We start from the raw sequence: 17,788 nt of genomic DNA on the forward strand, positions 1-17,788 counted from the left end.
GGAAATTGGCTCAAAGCGCAGTTACAATCACAAAGGATCAAAGGATGATCTCTACTTGTCTAATAATAATAGACTACCGGTACGCATTTTAGCTTTCTAGGCTATATACGGTACTGATATACAGATATCTGGATATACGAAAATGCGTTCATGCATTTTGCCATGATTGCGGTAAATTAGGTGACTTTATATTTGAACCCATGTACGGATGTACGTTTGAACCCATACATTTGCACCTGTATATCCGTGAGTTCAATCTATATAAGCTGATTCGGGTGCTAAAATCCATGGGTTAGAGTTAGTACCGGTACGGTACCGGTACAGTATTGGTATTATTACAGTATTAACTTTCCTCATGAAATTAACGTATATGTTGTTTATTACCAAACATGGAAATCTTTTTCATATCTCTCTACGTATAAATACGGTATGAAATATCTAGATACTGGAATATCTGAATATGGTATTTTCGCTGGTATGGTACGGTATTTTCGCTGGTACAATTGCTTGGCGAATCGGGTAACGGTGGACTACGGCACATCAGTTTGGATATTTTCATATTCCGGAGAATGAGCACAATGGAGAGTCTCTCGCTCGCCCCCAGTGAAACGTTAGATTGGCCCCCTCAAAATTCTTCCATTCCCAATTTTCATAAACTTTGGCCGACGCTACCTGCAACGTTTGCTTTGCTCTAGCAGAGTTATATAATGGCTCTGGATCTAGTGATCTGAGAGGGGACTCTCTCTCTATCGCTGTATCGAGAGAGTGTTTCAGAATCAGTTACTTTTACTTTTGTTTTTATCTATTTTTTTATCGTCTAGTGCTGATTATGGAGTCGAAATAAACGTATACTTATACTTATACACATAGATTTAAGACGTGCTGATTCACTTGCCCACTTACCCCAAACAACACATTGAAGTAAGTTTTGAAAAAATACACGAAAGCTAATTCGGGCGTAAATAGTTGGTTGTGGAGTTTGAACATACAGTCTATACTATATACATTGTATACAAGAAAATAACGAGTGGTGTAGAGTAGAGTACAACAAACAAACAAGCGGTGCACGATATGTCATGATTAATGTGATTATGAAAGCCCGTGATCAATAGTCTACTCTACTGGACGATAAACAAACTAACAACTAACACAGTGAAATATAACAAGAGCGTTTCATGCCACGGCGCTGCAACTTCGGTATTTATCAAATCCATGTGTTTTGTGAACTTGTGCTATGTAGTGTTCATGTTATCCGCAGGTTCGAATCGGATGATTGGAACGACATATTCTAACATTTGGGGCGCACTTCTGGTTATTCCATTTTAAGCACTGGAATATATCAAATTTTAACACAGGAGCTTTTGCTGTACCGATACCTAACCGGCCTAGTATAATCTATTCTATTACCAATACCCCAGCAGGCGAAAGAACCGGATGCAAAGACCTTTAGGAATGTTGAGAACAGCGGCCTTTCTTCAGTCAGTGCATACATACATGTAGGGTGCTCATCAAGTTTACAAAACTCACAAAAGATTCAGTGTGCTACAAAACTACTCGATATGTTCAATAGTCATATGATGCAGGTGAGAAAGTTTATTTTCCATCAGAAATACACAGATTTGAACAGATATAACACAGAGAGACGAAAACGCGACAGAACCTAACAGTAGTAAAACAAGAAGCTACTACCTGAAGTGTACTTCGCACTGGAAAAACTAGGACCAGTTTCTACTGGGTTCCCCAGATAGGGCTATCAACCGTCCCGGAATGGGCGGAACAGTCCCGTAATTGACGTCTAGCGCCCCGTGTACCGAGCTTCATTACGGTTGTCCCGGAATGTAACGACAACCGAGGCGTTTTAAATTAGAAGGCCACTGTAAGCGTGTCGGCCTTGTTCAAAACTGAAACGGATGTAATTCACGCAAATATATTTTTTTTTTAAAAACGATTACATCTGTATGGTTCATTCAAATAGGAGTGACTTGAAGTTTGTGGATGAGACATGTTTCGCAACCGTGACCTCCTGATGACATGGCATTCAAATATGCTGAACAATTGCAAAATGGATGATAACATTATACACAGAAGTCACCTTAATTTGAGAGGATCAAAAACTTGATCCAGTGAGAATTGTTGAAAAATTCAGTCAATGAAGTTACGGCGTGTAATAATATTTTGTGTTTTTTGTTACTTATCGATCTTAGGATCGGTAAGTATGTTGATAGGTATTTGTCTGTCTGTGTGTTAGATGCACGCGATATCTCACGAAGGCGTGGTTGAATCTGCTCCAAATTTGCATGTGCATTCATCGTATCTCGGACCAGTAGCCTATTGATTTTGGATGAATTATGTCGTATAATTAGCGAGTTATTAATTAATTAGTGATGAAGAGATCTGGATTTTTACAAAGCGAGAGATTTTCGAGACGCGCTGAATGTGTGTGTGCGTGTCCGATGCGCAAGTTTTCACGCTAGTGAGTCAGAGCGAAGAATACACACCGCTAGATCGTATCTAGTGATTAATCTTTAAGCATTGTCCATATCTCTCTTGTAACTTTGACGTCGTCGCGATGCGCAAGTTTTCTTAGAGAAATTTTCCACGCTATTGAGTCAGAGCGAAGGATACACGCCGCGAGATCGTATCTCGTTACTTATAATTACCCTTTTAAGTTTAAGCAATGTCCATATCCCTCTATCAGGTTCGGGGTTGCAGAATTCCTCACCAAAATATCGCTAGGCTGTGTTTGAATAGCCGTCGCAACCCGGGTTAGCGCCGTTGTATTTGACAGAAAATATAGGATTGGTAAATAGGCTATTGGCTGGAAACTAATCGAAACAATCCAGTTCGGATTTGCAGAATTCTTCGTAAAAGTATTTCCTCGAGTATTATTTCGACGACGACATGAGGAGTTGGCTATTGTTTCCTACATTTTTGATATTGGCTGAAAACTATTCAAAACAATCCAGTTCGGGTTTGCAGAATTTTTCGAATCGAAACCGCAGTTTCTGTTTTGGGGGTTCCCCTAACTTTCGATCGATAAGTCTTCGGTCTCTGACCGATATTCACGTTTTTTTAGTTAATACTGCACTGAGGCTCTTTAGTGAGCAGGATTTCATTATTCAGTCAGTTTTCAGGCCGCATAGCCGTCTGTTTTAGGACACCTGCTGACAGCTCTTGGCTGCGAGAGTTCATTAAATATATATTATATTTCCGTAAAGATTACAAATTTTAACATAAACTTTAGGAAAACTAACAAAGGTCTTCTTAAATCGGCGAAATCACAATGAAAAATACAAATTGAAATACCAGAAAGACCGATATCTTGTGTTTTTTGGTAAATAATTAAATCTACAGCACAAATTGTACATTTTCTCTGTTTTAGTTTTTTTTTGCATTTATGCATTAAAGAGTTAATATTTCACAAGTTTTCTGATTAAGATAAAATCATTTACAGTTGTTAACATAACGCTGCACGACGCGCTGCGCGCACTGTTGCTTTTGACGTGCTTCGTGTTTCACAAGCTTCTGTTGTATCAGTTTTCAAATTCTAGACTCTAGTTTAGACATTGGGGTGTCCCGGAATGGTTCAACACATAGTTGGCAACGCTATCCCTGAATAAAAGATTTGGTCTTATTACAAAATCTATTTCAACAGGGAAGGTGTAATTATGGCACTGGAGGCGCGAGGAAGCTGGTAATTGGACCGGAAAAGAATCCAGAAAAACAAATGAGGTAACAGAAAGTTATTTTCAAGTACTTTACAGATATTAGCCGAGACAATTTTGAGACCCCGTTTAGTTGTTTCGAGCCGCGCCACTTTCTTAAATACCAATGGTATCTTAACAACGTCCGAAAAATTAGTAAAAGGGATGAGCTGTTTGCAATGTTGTGCATCTGCAATCATGTCCTGCATAATAGAATTTGCTGATTGAAGGCCCAGGGTTTCAGCCCTAACAATGAGCAGAAGTTTTTAGGCATGGATAACGTTTGGATATGCAGTTTTCAACATGGTAAAATTACAACCTTCACACGGATACTGAAAAAAGTTAGGTTTCAATCTCAAATTCACAATGAATGAGATTAGGCCATATAACACTAGTCTTGGATGGAACAGAATTCAAAACGAAACAGTTTTACGAATTCAATTTGAACACAATATTTTTCTAATTAGAAGCCAAGTTACGCAGTTGAAGCGCTTGTTTGCTCAGCTTCTCATGGTGTCATGGCAATTGTTCAGATTTGTATCCAGAATCTATAACAGACACAACAAAAACTAATATAACAGGATCATTTGGAAATTGCTTCATTATGAAATATTAACTGACAGTTTCGTATCGAGTGATTGTAATTTCTATGTCGAGTTTCCCAACATAACTAAGTTGAAAAAATATTGAAATGGCATGAGAACACGATCCAGATTTCTCAACCGAGCATGTACATGAGTTGCTGGAGGGGTAAATCAGAGCTCTTCTTGTGGTCATGTTACTCTATGATTTATGTACATAGGCACGTGCATAAACATTTTTGCCACATTGTTGCGATCTCATTGTAACCACCTGAAATTGATTGCAAAATAAATACATCACAAACTAGGTATGTTTGCGGGTTAGCTGATAATATATGTGGTTGTTGAACATGAAACTGAGGAGTAAATTTGATAGCTATGCAGGGCAGTAAACGACTCCTAAATTGTTAAACGGGACTGTTTTCCCGTTGGATGGAAGTTATTGAAACACTAGAAGCGCTGACGAGCTGAAATGATTTTGCTTTATCAAATATTACATAACTCAAGCAGCTGATTCTAAATTTTTCATTAGTCATATAATCATCTTTTCGACTTCTAAATCTTGAATATATATTCATTTTTGCAAAATATTTCCTCCTCTTTCTGGAACTTTAATGGCACGCAATGGTTCAGCTGGCTGGTTTTCCTTAAATAGTGATAATAGATTTACTGAAGCTGCCCATGTCCCTCTTAGATTTAAAACTTCAGCATAGTCTACGACTGTAAATGAAATATGAGTTCAATTTCAAAAATCAAATATAACCTTGGTGCGCATACCTCAGCCCTCAGGAGTACCAGAAATTGAAATATATGCCCGTCTGAGCTTCACTTGATCTTTGCAAAGTATCTTCTATATAGTTTTAGATATTTTTAAAATAGTGAAGCTTGCTTCTTATTACTTATCGATTTTAATCGGTAAGTATGTTGATGGGTATTTGTCTGTCTGTATGTTTGTTTGTCTGTTAGATGCACGCGATATCCCACGAAAGCGAGATTGAATCTGCTCCAGATTTTGCATGTGCATTCATCTTATCGGACCAGAATCCTATTGATTTTGGGCGAATTATGTCGTATAATTAGCGAGTTATTGATTAATTAGTGATGGGACACAAGATGTCACTATGGAGTAAGAGCGCTGTTTTGGGATCCTCTAACTTTCGATCGACAAGTCTTCGGTCTCTGACCGATATTCTCGATTTATCATTAGTTCCAGAAACACGTTGACCAATGCTATATATAGATATATATTTGAAGGTTTGCTAGACTCGATTTCGTGTCCTCTCAGATTACAATTTAAATTGCACTTCGCAACAGCGCAACCGAACCATAATTAACTGAATATAGTTCGCACACGGCCGCTACGCCTGAGTGAGACTGTACTACATCATCGTTTTGCAATATATTGGAGCTTGGGGAAGCGGATTTCGTTTGGAATTTATTTGGATATTTGGAATGTTTTTATTAATGGAAATAGCTAGAAATATATCTGAAAGCATTAGGATAGAGCAGATTGTCATGGCAACCGTCAGTCACCCCTGTACCACACCGGTTAAAATTTCTACCCGACACAGAGCAGCAAAATAACCCTGCCACTACTCCAAATAAATGACCTGGTAATTGACCAAAGAGAACATATACACATTGCATTGACCAAACGTCGTCATTGCAGGTGCACTAGAGTCTGAAGCATGGAAGTCATTTGTGTACTCTGTCTGTACTCAAAAAGAACGTGATCGCTGTGTTGCAACAAAAACAGGCAGATCTAAATAAAACTGACTAAATCCAAGTGTTAATGCGTAACGTATACATATTTTTTCTCGGTGCTTCTTATAAACGGCATTCGATTAGGTTTTCTTCCAGTTTCATGTGACGGTGTTAGCTTTAAACAAGCCTCAGACTGTAGCCTACTTTTAATTTTTGTCATGCAGCCCAGAAAGCTAGTTATTCCGTTTTGTGGTGCTCCCAAAGTATGTGCATCACAACCTGAACATAGTATGTGGCGCACAACCTGAACATAGTATGTGTACCAGGTTAGGGTTATCAGGTTGTGCGCCATCTTAGTGCACATACTTCTGGAGCGCCGTTTTTTTTACTATTCAATGATACTATGTTAATTATGCTGGGCCCATAGTATACTTTACTAAAAAAAGACAGCTTTTCCATTCACACCTATTGTAATAAGTTTGCGATGAAATGTTCCTTGAATTCTTCATTTTGAAATCGGGGAGTAGGTTATACAACTTGGCAGCTGTACTTGACCTCATCATGGCTAAAGGAAATTGTCTAATTCTAAAATCTGCGTCTTTGTATTCTTGTCATAAGATTTTTAGGCACTGTGATTGTCTTGTGTTGAGTCCGTGGCTATCGAACGGATTGAATTTCAAGACAATAAAGAGTACGTCGTAAAAATTTGCCATTCGCGTTGTAATGGGTTTCACTTATCAGATATTAGTTATTTTAAGACATGTGGGTGTAAACTAATCTTTTTTTTTTGACGGGTGTTTAGTTAGTTTCTGTAGGCTAGTCAAAAATTGGTCAGTCACTGAGTTAGAATATACTAAAGTAATACTAGAAGTTGTCTCCAGTACTTTTTGATGGGAGATGCTTGAAAAATTTGACATGAAATAGTCTTTTCAAGATAGTAACTACGAGTATATATATAGTTTGTATTCTACATTTCACAAAAAGTTTTCAAACTAAGCAACAAAACTATGTAATGTTACGTTAATCCGAGCAAGAAAGATATATAATCTGAATTTAATGTAACGTTATGTTAATCCGAGCAAGAAAGAGTTATAATCTGAATTTAATAAATGTTAGAGGCACCAAATGAGCAGTTCGGGTATTATCAATTTTTTCATAATAATTTGTCGCAATCGACAGGCTCACTGATAAAATATCGTTAGCTTCCCACTGGAAAAATATTTAAAAAAAATAGCTAAGCAAATGTGACACAAAATGATTTCATTTTTGTTACCGAGGCGGTTGGACCAAAAAATCGTTTTTATTTATTTTCTTAAGTGTTACTCAATCAAAATCAACCACCCACCAATGTCCTTAGACAAAATATGACATGTATATTTTTATACGTTTTATTTGCACAAGATAAATGCGGATACGTGGGGATATCCATAAAACTTCAAGCAAAGAAAATACAAAGTAATATTCTTAATTTTGTTAGTCTCTTCCAATGAATCGTAACAGCTTAGTTAGTTATTCATTGAATGAAATTTTATATATTTAAAATTCATGGATAATGAAAATCTGTCTTGATTACAAAGTCAATTTGAGCACTATTTGCTTACTACAAATGGTGTACATCATCTGTTTATATTTAAAACCTCAAAAGTATATAGAAACTGAAATTACACGAATTAAGTACGATTAGCTGACAGATAATGTCAACACAACATGTGTAACTACGTGGCAAGATTAGATAAATACATCCTGAAAATTTGACACAAAATAAACTTGTATTATATATGTAATGAAAATCCACATAAATCAATTTGCCAAATCTTTGCCAAATACAACATAATCTATTGATAAAACGTGTGTAATATGTAGAACCATTCATAAATCATGTTAGACATAGTGGATTGATATAATGCGTAAAAGCCGATTTTCTTGAAATTTGAAAACATACTATTAACTGAACACCTGAATCATTTGTGAGCTCATTAGCTGTGCTTGAAGCGAAGCTTTTGTCGCCTTTATTGTATTTAGGAAAGGCAATGGTCCACGTATTGGCGCCAATAATCCGAATGACAATGATCTAAAGATTTGAACCAATGTTGTTTGCATCTTTGCCCCTGACGCCAAATTCATCAGTTACGTTTTTTCCACTACTCCTATATTTTTCCCGTATATATATTTCATCACGGGGTTGTTGGTAAATGCTGTCAAAAACCATATCAAGTTGGACGTCAATTCTAATTAGGCCAATATTTGTGTTTCAGCTCGAATGCTGCAAAAATTGCAGTTTATAACATGGTTTATTAATGACGTGTGACACTGTTTTGATCAAGTATGATTTATTGAATGTGTGATAAAGTTTAATTGCTTTATCAAAAAAATTGTTTTTTCTGGCGTGCGAGAACAGTCAATCTCAAACAAAGTACGGTGTATTATTTTAAGTAATTCTATGTTTATTCGGACGCATTCGATCAAATTTGTCAGTCAAGCAGGCGTATAAAAATGATTTATATATGCACTCGAAAGTTTCTTCCGTCAATGACATATCACCTTGAAGTTGGCTTTGTATAAACCGAGAACGTGACCAAAATTCAAACCAAGTTCCATTGAATATACGCGTGTGCCGCAAACGGGGGGATTATGGTTAGATGTTATACAATAGATGGTTTAGATCGTTGGTTCGTTTTTACATCAATTTTAAAGGACCGTAAAGGTATTTGAGTTTTATAATTGAAATGTGTGTTCAGTTCAAAGAGTGCTGATGCACAAAGGAGTTTCTATTTTGCTTGTCGATAGAATGAAAAGGCTCCTATGGAAGCTTTAAAAAAATCTTTTATGCACTGCGACTTTGTGACAACTCACTTTAAACGTTTGTAGCAGTTGCGTGGTGAATTTGAGGTCATTGGGGGGCAAAGTATCATATTGCCCAATTGTCGATAATAATTCGAATAAAATTGAACGACAGCAGAAAATCGACTATCGTGAATAAGACCGCTCTAATCGAAAAAAAAAGATTATTCTCATTCAAGAACATTATTGCCAACCATTAACGCCAAGTATTTCCAGTGGCTGTTTCAAAAGTGGTTCCAGTGGCTGTATTTTGCGTAGAACGTGATTGCATAATACTACCGATAAGCAATAAACGGAATTGTAATAATAAAGAAGGGAGGACGAAGGGTGGTCATTTGTGTTAGTTAAGGGTCAAAAATGCTGTGGACTAGTTGCAAGCAATAGATATTTAGATTTTTTTGTACACAGGTTTGTATTTTTTTTTAAAGTATTTAGCAGGGAGAAGATATTACTTTTTCCAATTCACATGCGATACTAATTGTTATGTATAGTATATCCATAACTGCTCATTTTTCATATGAGATTTTGAGTGAAATTCTGTATTGCATAAATGAGAGTTGCTCAAAAATCTGCCATTAGACTATCAAGTTATAGCAAGATATTCGAACACTAAGATACTTTAAAAATAAGTCCCGTCATTATCAGAACCCAAGAATGTGTTATCAAAAAAGATCTCCACACAGAGTATTTTGAGCTTGGGGGTAAAATTGTGGTTAGGTAAATATCACCTTTAAGTTGGCTTTGTATAAACCGAGAATGTGACCAAAATTCAAACCAAGTTCCATTAAATATACGCGTGTGCCGCAAACGGGAGGATTATGGTTAGATGTTATACAATAGATGGTTTAGTTGAATGGAGTGGTCCAAAGTTGTCGGTTCTATAGAACCGGTGCGAACCGGCTGAAACCCACTACTGGACACAGCCATCCCAGACTAATATAATCCGCCTTCGATTTTTAGTTTTCTATGATGCCCATATCGTTAGCATATATTCCCGACCAAAAAGATAGAAAGCCAGATAATAAATTAGACTGCCAAGCACATCAGCCAACTTCGCTATTTGCCTCGGCTAGCCATAACACTAGTCAACTCAGCGACATTGGTGATGTAACAATATGTCAAAAGTTTTTCTGGGCAATTTTATTACGAAACAACACGAAATGCGATTTATTGATTACTCTCCGAATGTGACGCGGGCCACAGATAATGAAGCGGCCGGCCACATGTGGCCCGCGAGCTTGGGTTTGAACCACCCTGGTTTAGATCGTTGGTTCGTTTTTACATCAATTTTAAAGGACCGTAAAGGAATTTGAGTTTCATAATTCAAATGTGTGTTCAGTTCAAAGAGTGCTGATTGCTGATTTTTCACCTTACCTTATTTATTTTATGTTGAATTAGCCGCATTTTGATTAAACAAATGAGTTCTTATTTTGCGGTTCCATTATCTTTGAACCCGCGTACATTTGAACCCGTACATCTGAACCCGTAATTTGAACCCAGAACAATTGCACCTGTATACTATTGCACCTATGGACATTTGCACCTACGGACATTTGAACCCATATATTTCCACCCATGGATTTTAGCACCCGCATATAGATTGAACCCGCGGACATTTGAACCCGTGTACGTTTGCACCCGCGTACATTTGAACCCATGTACATTTGCACCCGCGGACATTTGAACCCGTGTACGTTTGCACCCGCGTACATTTGAACCCATGTACATTTGCACCCGCGGACATTTGAACCCACGAACATTTGCACCCGCGGACATTTGAACCCATGTATATTTCCACCCACAGACATTTGAACCCACGTATATATGAACCCGCGTACATTTGAACCCACGGACATTTGAACCCGCGTATATTTGAACCAACGTATATTATATTTGAACTCGCGTACATTTGAACCCGCGTACATTTGAACCCACGTACATTTTCACAAAAAATGTTTGCCCCAACGGCAATTTCCAGTCGCAAATAATTTTCATGTTACAGGCGCAAGCTCAATATTCTAAATTTCAACACTGTTTTGGTGTATATGCATTTACCCGCTTCTACGAAGCAAGCATTTTTGAGTGTCATTGTAGTCCGAGGGATAAACGTCTCTTAACGATATAAACAACATTGTTCTGCCAAGGTCTTTTTTCTTTTGCTGTTTTTTTACATTGACATTTGTAAAACCTTATCTCATTCGTTAGCCGCGATCTCCAAAACAGACGATGACCTAGAAAGCGGTATTTCGTTGAAATACCTGAAACCAGGGCTAATACGGAACAAATATCTCACAGACCAATGAAGTCTTAAATGAGGGTCTTACTAAAACTAGCTTTACAGTAATATTTTTAGTGGTCAACTCCTATAAATTTGTTCTGAAATTATTGCACCGAAAACGCCTACTATGATATCCCGCCCAGCATGAGATTTGGGAGCTCTGTGGCCACTTCATGTTTTCTTGCTAGCATGTTTACAAAATTGTTATATGTATGCATACACGACCACGCTTTACTGTTGAAAATGAGTGTTGTCTCAAATCAGGTTTTGCCATTTTTCCTAAAATCAATCTATAAATTGAATACTATTGTCTGTATATAAATAAATAAACGCACAGATTCTTCGTTTCTAAGAAAATATGAAATTAAGATAATGAAACTATGCCATTTTTGTAACAACATGTTCATAGCCAAATGCCAGTTTTATTGAAGTATTGTTTCATTAGAATGTCAGAACAAAACTATACATAGAAATCGTAAGTCATGTAAATATGTTGAATATTCGAAAGTGAAGAAGTTTTAAAATCATTATCGTGGCCAAAAATGGTTTTTGCTGTTTACACTATTTAGAGTAAATCGAACACATTCAGCATATAGGGTCTGTTAAATATGATATTGCAATTTACAAACGACGTCATAGGTTACGGATTACATTTATTTTAATATCTCAATAAAGTTATCACTCACAAATTTGTGTCGAATGGGCGATCAATTTTGAGATGGAGTAGCTATGGATGGACGTTTTACAAAATAGGATTTTTTCAATTATGATGCAATAGTTAAACAACAAATCAAAATAATGACGATAAACGAAATTTTACGATATCACGATCAAAATCAAATAGACTGCATTTGAGCTATTGAGTGGAGATACCTCAGCTTGTCGGTTTCAGTTCCATATGAAAAAACTTAACTGACAACCTAACAGCAAGTTGTACATACTTTGATCTTTGGTGGGCCGTAACTCCTACATGAGCATTTGCCGCAGTCAGTTTGTGGACCGCAATGTCTTTTCGTAGGCCATTCAGCAAACCCCATATATATACTCGGATGTTTGCATCGGAACATTCCTTGTAAGGCGTTGTGAAATCCTTTTACAGCGTTTGTTGTTCTTGGGGCCGAAGGCATCATTTCAATCTCTTTGGCATAGTTCCACAATCGAGGGGGAAATCTTGCTTCTCTTGGACGTGAACCCACTTGAGGTCCACGAATGTAGGTAGATTCAAAATATTGCAAAAGTTGATTGCATTCGGGCAAAGGTGTCGCAAAGCAAGGTGAAGACTTCGGCAACCTCGTTAATGGGAACAAAAGCCAGAGCTGCCAAACTTCTAATTTTCAGATTGAAAGAGGGTCAACATTCAAACTTCTCTTTCAATCCGATAGAACCAACTTTTCGAATTATAGCTTGTGACAGGGGAAAATAACATCCTTTAAAATCGGCCAGAGGAAATTGTGCATGGAATGCATTGATAGCTGCTATTTCAAAATCAACAATGATTTTGGTGGGGTTAGCATTTGGGAAAATGATTTTCAACACTTCCAACATCTGAACGTATGTTTCTTGTCGCTTGTCTCGTAATAGGAAATATACGCATGGTGGATAGGATGCGCCCACTTTACAGTGAATTGTATACAACTGGAAGACAATATCGGGCACCACATCAAATGTACCGTCGCCAAGATATGGGTCACTATCTAGATGTGCAAGTAGTGATCGATCTCCAATGGCCATTATCCGATGACGATCCTCCGAGCCAGTGTCATGCAAAATGATATCTAAATATTCGCTCGGAATATCAAAGCTTGCACTTGTAGGATTCGTACGTGAACAATTTTTCTGTCGCCTTACTCTGCGTATATTGGCCTCCAGAGTCGACTTGCCTGGCAAGCGCATTAGTACATCTGTTGATCTATTATTCAATACTTCACCTAAAATATATCTTGTCGATGTACCTGATGGTGTTGATGCTGCTTCTTTTAATGTTGCACGGATGATCCCAACTTCAGTCTTAATGCTGTCGCCAGAATGACTGTGATATCCTAGCTCTTTTATTAAATTTTCAACGATCGTAACAACAGTCGATTTACATCGAAATTTCCTAAACTGACGGCAGCGCCAATAAGTAGCATCTGAAACCCGATCATTTCGCTTACAATATTCGTGGCCTTTGTAAATCAGTAAGTCGTTTCCTCTTGTGGTCTTGGAAAATGTAGGCGCCATGTTTCCAACTTATTTTCGCAAAGGGACTTGTCATCTTCGCAGCTGCAACGTCCTGAAGAAACAGTTTGGAGTTGACTGCGAGGGAAAAAGGGCATTGATGCGAGGAAAAACTTTGCGCGGGATCGAACTAACACATCAATTAAAATCCTTGCTCGCGCTTTTCAAGAGTCGTCGACCGTTCAAAGCACAAATCATACTCCCCAATTTTGGCTCGCATTCTACAGCGGAACATTTTGTCCATTGAGTCTTATGATATCGACAATTGCGATGACAATGACAGACGGAGTATAATATAAATATATAATATAATTTAAATATATAGAAAATAGTTGTAATAAAGCCTTCGAGTATATGTTCGAGAATTCCATGGTGTTTTCGCAACGTATGCATTTGGAGAAAGAATCCTAAGTGTACCTTCCAATCCTATATACCAGTGTTTTTCAACCGGGGTGCCGCGGCACACCAGTGTGCCGTAAACTATCGTCAGGGGTGCCGTGGGAAATTTCCCAATTTGTTTGTTCATGCGGTGTAGCGCCCGGCAGAGTAATCATGTAGTACTGTTCTATACCAGAAGGTGACAGCAGCAGGTGGCGATTTGCCGCTATGTTTGCCTCTATTTGATTACTATTCAAGATGTCCAATTCAACATGTTTCTTCAATGTTTCTTCAGGAAAGCTCATATTAACAATTTAACACTTATATTGTGAACATCATGTCTTTTCCCCACATTTTCAGCTGGTGGTGTGCCGCAGTATTTTCTCAATGAAAAAAGTGTGCCTTGGCTCGAAAAAAGTTGAAAAACACTGCTATATACTATAGTATATAGCATGGAAGGATAAGGGTGTATATGTAAAGACGCTAATATCCGTAAATGCAAATGCCCATGGGTGTAGATGTTCATGGGTGCAAATGTCTGTGGGTACAATTGTACGCGGGTGTAAAAGTACGCGGGTGTAAAGGTATGTAGGTTCAAATGTACGTGGGTTCAAATGTCCGTGGGTGTAATTGTACATGGGTTCAAATGTCCGCGGGTGCAAATGTTCGTGGGTTCAAATGTACATGGGTTCAAATGTCCACGGGTGCAAATGTTCGTGGGTTCAAATGTACATGGGTTCAAATGTCTGTGGGTTCAAATGTCCGCGGTTGCAAATGTTCGTGGGTTCAAATGTACATGGGTTCAAATGTACGCGGGTGCAAACGTCCACGGGTTCAAATGTCCGCGGGTGCAAATGTACATGGGTTCAAATGTCCGCGGGTTCAATCTATATGCGGGTGCTAAAATCAATGGGTGGAAATGTATGGGTTCAAATGTCCGTAGGTGCAAAGGTCCATAGGTGCAATAGTATACAGGTGCAATTGTCCTGGGTTCAATTTACGGGTTCAGATGTACGGGTTCAAATGTACGTAGGTTCAAATGTGCTGTCACCTTATTTTGCTTGTCGATAGAATGAAAAGGCTCATATGGAAGCCATGAAAAATTCTTTTATGCAGTGCGACTTTGTGACAACTCATTTTAAACGTTTGTAGCAGTTATGCGGTGTATTCGAGGTCATTGCGGGCAAAGTATCATATTGCGAATAAAATTGAACGGCAGCAGAAAATCGACTATCGTGAATAAGACCGCTTAAATCAAAAATAAAAGATTATTCTCATTCAAGAATTTTATTGCCAACCATTAATGCCAAGTATTTCCAGTGGCTGTTTTAAAATGGTATTTTGCGTAGAACGTGCTTGCATGATACCAAAGTGACTATAGTCACTTTGCATAATACTACCGATAAGCAATAAACGGAATTGTAATAATAAAGAAGCGAGGACGAAGGGTGGTCATTTGTGTTAGTTAAGTGTCAAAATGCTGTGGACTAGTTGCAAGCAATAGATATTTAGATTTTTTTTGTACACAGGTTTGTCATTTTTTTTAAAAGTATTTAGCAGGGAGATTACTTTTTCCAATTCACTTGAGATACTGATTGTTAGCCTATGTATAGTATATTCATAACTGCTCATTTTTCATATGAAATTTTGAGTGAAATTCTGTATTGCATAAATGAGAGTTGCTATTAGCAATCTATCACAAAAATCTGTCATTAGACTATCAAGTTATAGCAAGATATTCGAACACTAAGATACCGTCATTATCAGAACCCAAGAATGTGTTATCAAAAAAGATCTCCACACAGAGGATTTTGAGCTTGGGGGTAAAATTGTGGTTAAGTAAATTGCTGTAATATTAAAATAATTGGATTAGATTTGCACCTTAGCTGGTATAAAAATATAACATGTGATTGATAACCTTACCTTATATACTCCGGCAATCATAAAAATGTTAAAATACAGGCCCGCTTTGGGCGGAATTTAATAGATCACCAATTGGGCCATATTAGTTTGAGTTCGTGTGAACTTTCGGCGAAAAATGCCGCTATCATTCCCCCAGCGATTTAGGGACTGTCTGTAGAGACAAGCAGCTAGCTACCTTTCCATTGTATTTTACCGAATATTCAACACCCAAATAGCAACGAGGCACCATCACCAGTGTTCAAAGAATGATTCATTTTATTAGGTTTTTACTGTGGTAATTTTGACGTTTAGTACAGCGAGTTTCTAAGATCTAATTGCGAATATATATATATGCGTTGCTTACAAAATTATCTCTACCATGTGATTCCTTCCCAACAACACACCCTGTCGCCCATCATGGACTTGTGATTGATAAGCATATATCAATATAGGCACAATGAAATTCAGTCTAATGTGGTCACCTGAGCATAAAATCTTAGTTTTCGTAGTTTTGGTCAGATTACGTCTACTAAGTTCATGTTGCTTAGATGTTTTTTTTCGACTTTGTCCGACAACTATGGACGTCGTTTTGTTTTTATTATATACTATTTGATACTAAACTTGACCACGAAACCCAGATTTTGTGCTCTACTGTATGTATACCTTAGGAAATTGTGATCGTGATGAAAAAGATACTAAATGATTATTATGTAAGTAATTGGTCTCTTCGTGTCTGTCTCGAAATATTTACAAAATTGTGAAAAATATTTCGTGCATTTAGGTAGTTTGTCGAACGGATAAACGGTCTCATGTGATAAGGTTTGTGGCCACAATTATTCGGAAACATCTACAGCAGGGGTCGGCAACCTACAGCCCGCGGGCCGGCGGCCCTCGGAGTGACATAATCAGGCCCGCGACGCTTCACTGAATTATAGTAACAAAACAGCGGTTTTGACGAATATATTTTTCACGTTACACAATTCATTGTGAGACGCGTGCAGACTAAATTATATTATAATCTAACAAGTATGAAATTCACAATTAGTCGTTTAATTAATGAGCCTATAATTAGACAAATTGCAACAAAACGCAGAAAAGTTGATGCTAAGTGCAAAGGGTTCAATGGCGCCGAAAATGAAATGATGAAATAAATATATATTCTATTCGAGAGATGTATCACTGCTTCATTTGTATTATAAAAAGTATCTTCCGTTCGGTTTTCAACTTTCTAAAAATATGTGCGGCCCCCCAATGACTTGCAACCCTTATTTTGACCCGCGAGCAACAAAAGGTTGCCTACCCCTGATATACAGGATGTGAGATGTGAAATTTTATTGTAACTTTATATTTTCACCAACTGTTGGATGCTTCGAATTTCCTGATGCGTTTTCAGATATCAGGGATTTCCTGTTTGTTTCGTCGGTATAGGATCCCATTTTTTGTCATGGCACGATTATTTCAAGTTGATTAGTATTTGATTGCTCATATTAGTAACAATACAATGTGAAACAACTCATTTTCCGATAATATATAACTGAAAGTGTTGAATGAGCTTTACAGGTATGGCGAACGAGCCTCGTATACTTGAAAACGCATTAATTAAAAGTTTTTGTATGACATCATATCATTCTTTTGAGTGAAAATATTTCGATCATAATTTTATTGCAACAACAAGTATATATCATTGATTGGAACAAAATAAAATATAAGGATTTAATATTGCAATGGAATACAAATTGATAACATCTTTCAAGTTTTGTATGATTTGTTAAGATTACTTTCAGTAATTTTATTAGGAAATATAGCTTTTTTGTTTCAAAGTACTAGTTATACTTCAAAAGCTGTTGGTTTCCATCGTTTTACTCATGTAAAATTAGATCAGCATAAATATTACCGCATAACATTTTTTGTAGTTCGATTAAATCTAGTTTGAAAAATGCGAGTAAGGTTTTACGCCACAATCTTCGTGGCTTTGAACGGCGGTATGTTTATCATTCTTGTCGTGTGGTTTGAAGACACGTCAATAGAATACTGAACTCACAGTGGTTTTCTTCTGTTTTGATAAGAAGAGATTATGGTTATGAAGAAAGTGGTGATAACCAACCAAGCAATGCTGTATAATGCACAAGCATTGGTCATAAAAATGTTTGTATTGAAGTCTATCCACTTGTAATCACGAATCC

This window comes from Styela clava, chromosome 10, assembly GCF_964204865.1.
Source record: "Styela clava chromosome 10, kaStyClav1.hap1.2, whole genome shotgun sequence".
Lineage (NCBI taxonomy): Eukaryota > Metazoa > Chordata > Ascidiacea > Stolidobranchia > Styelidae > Styela > Styela clava.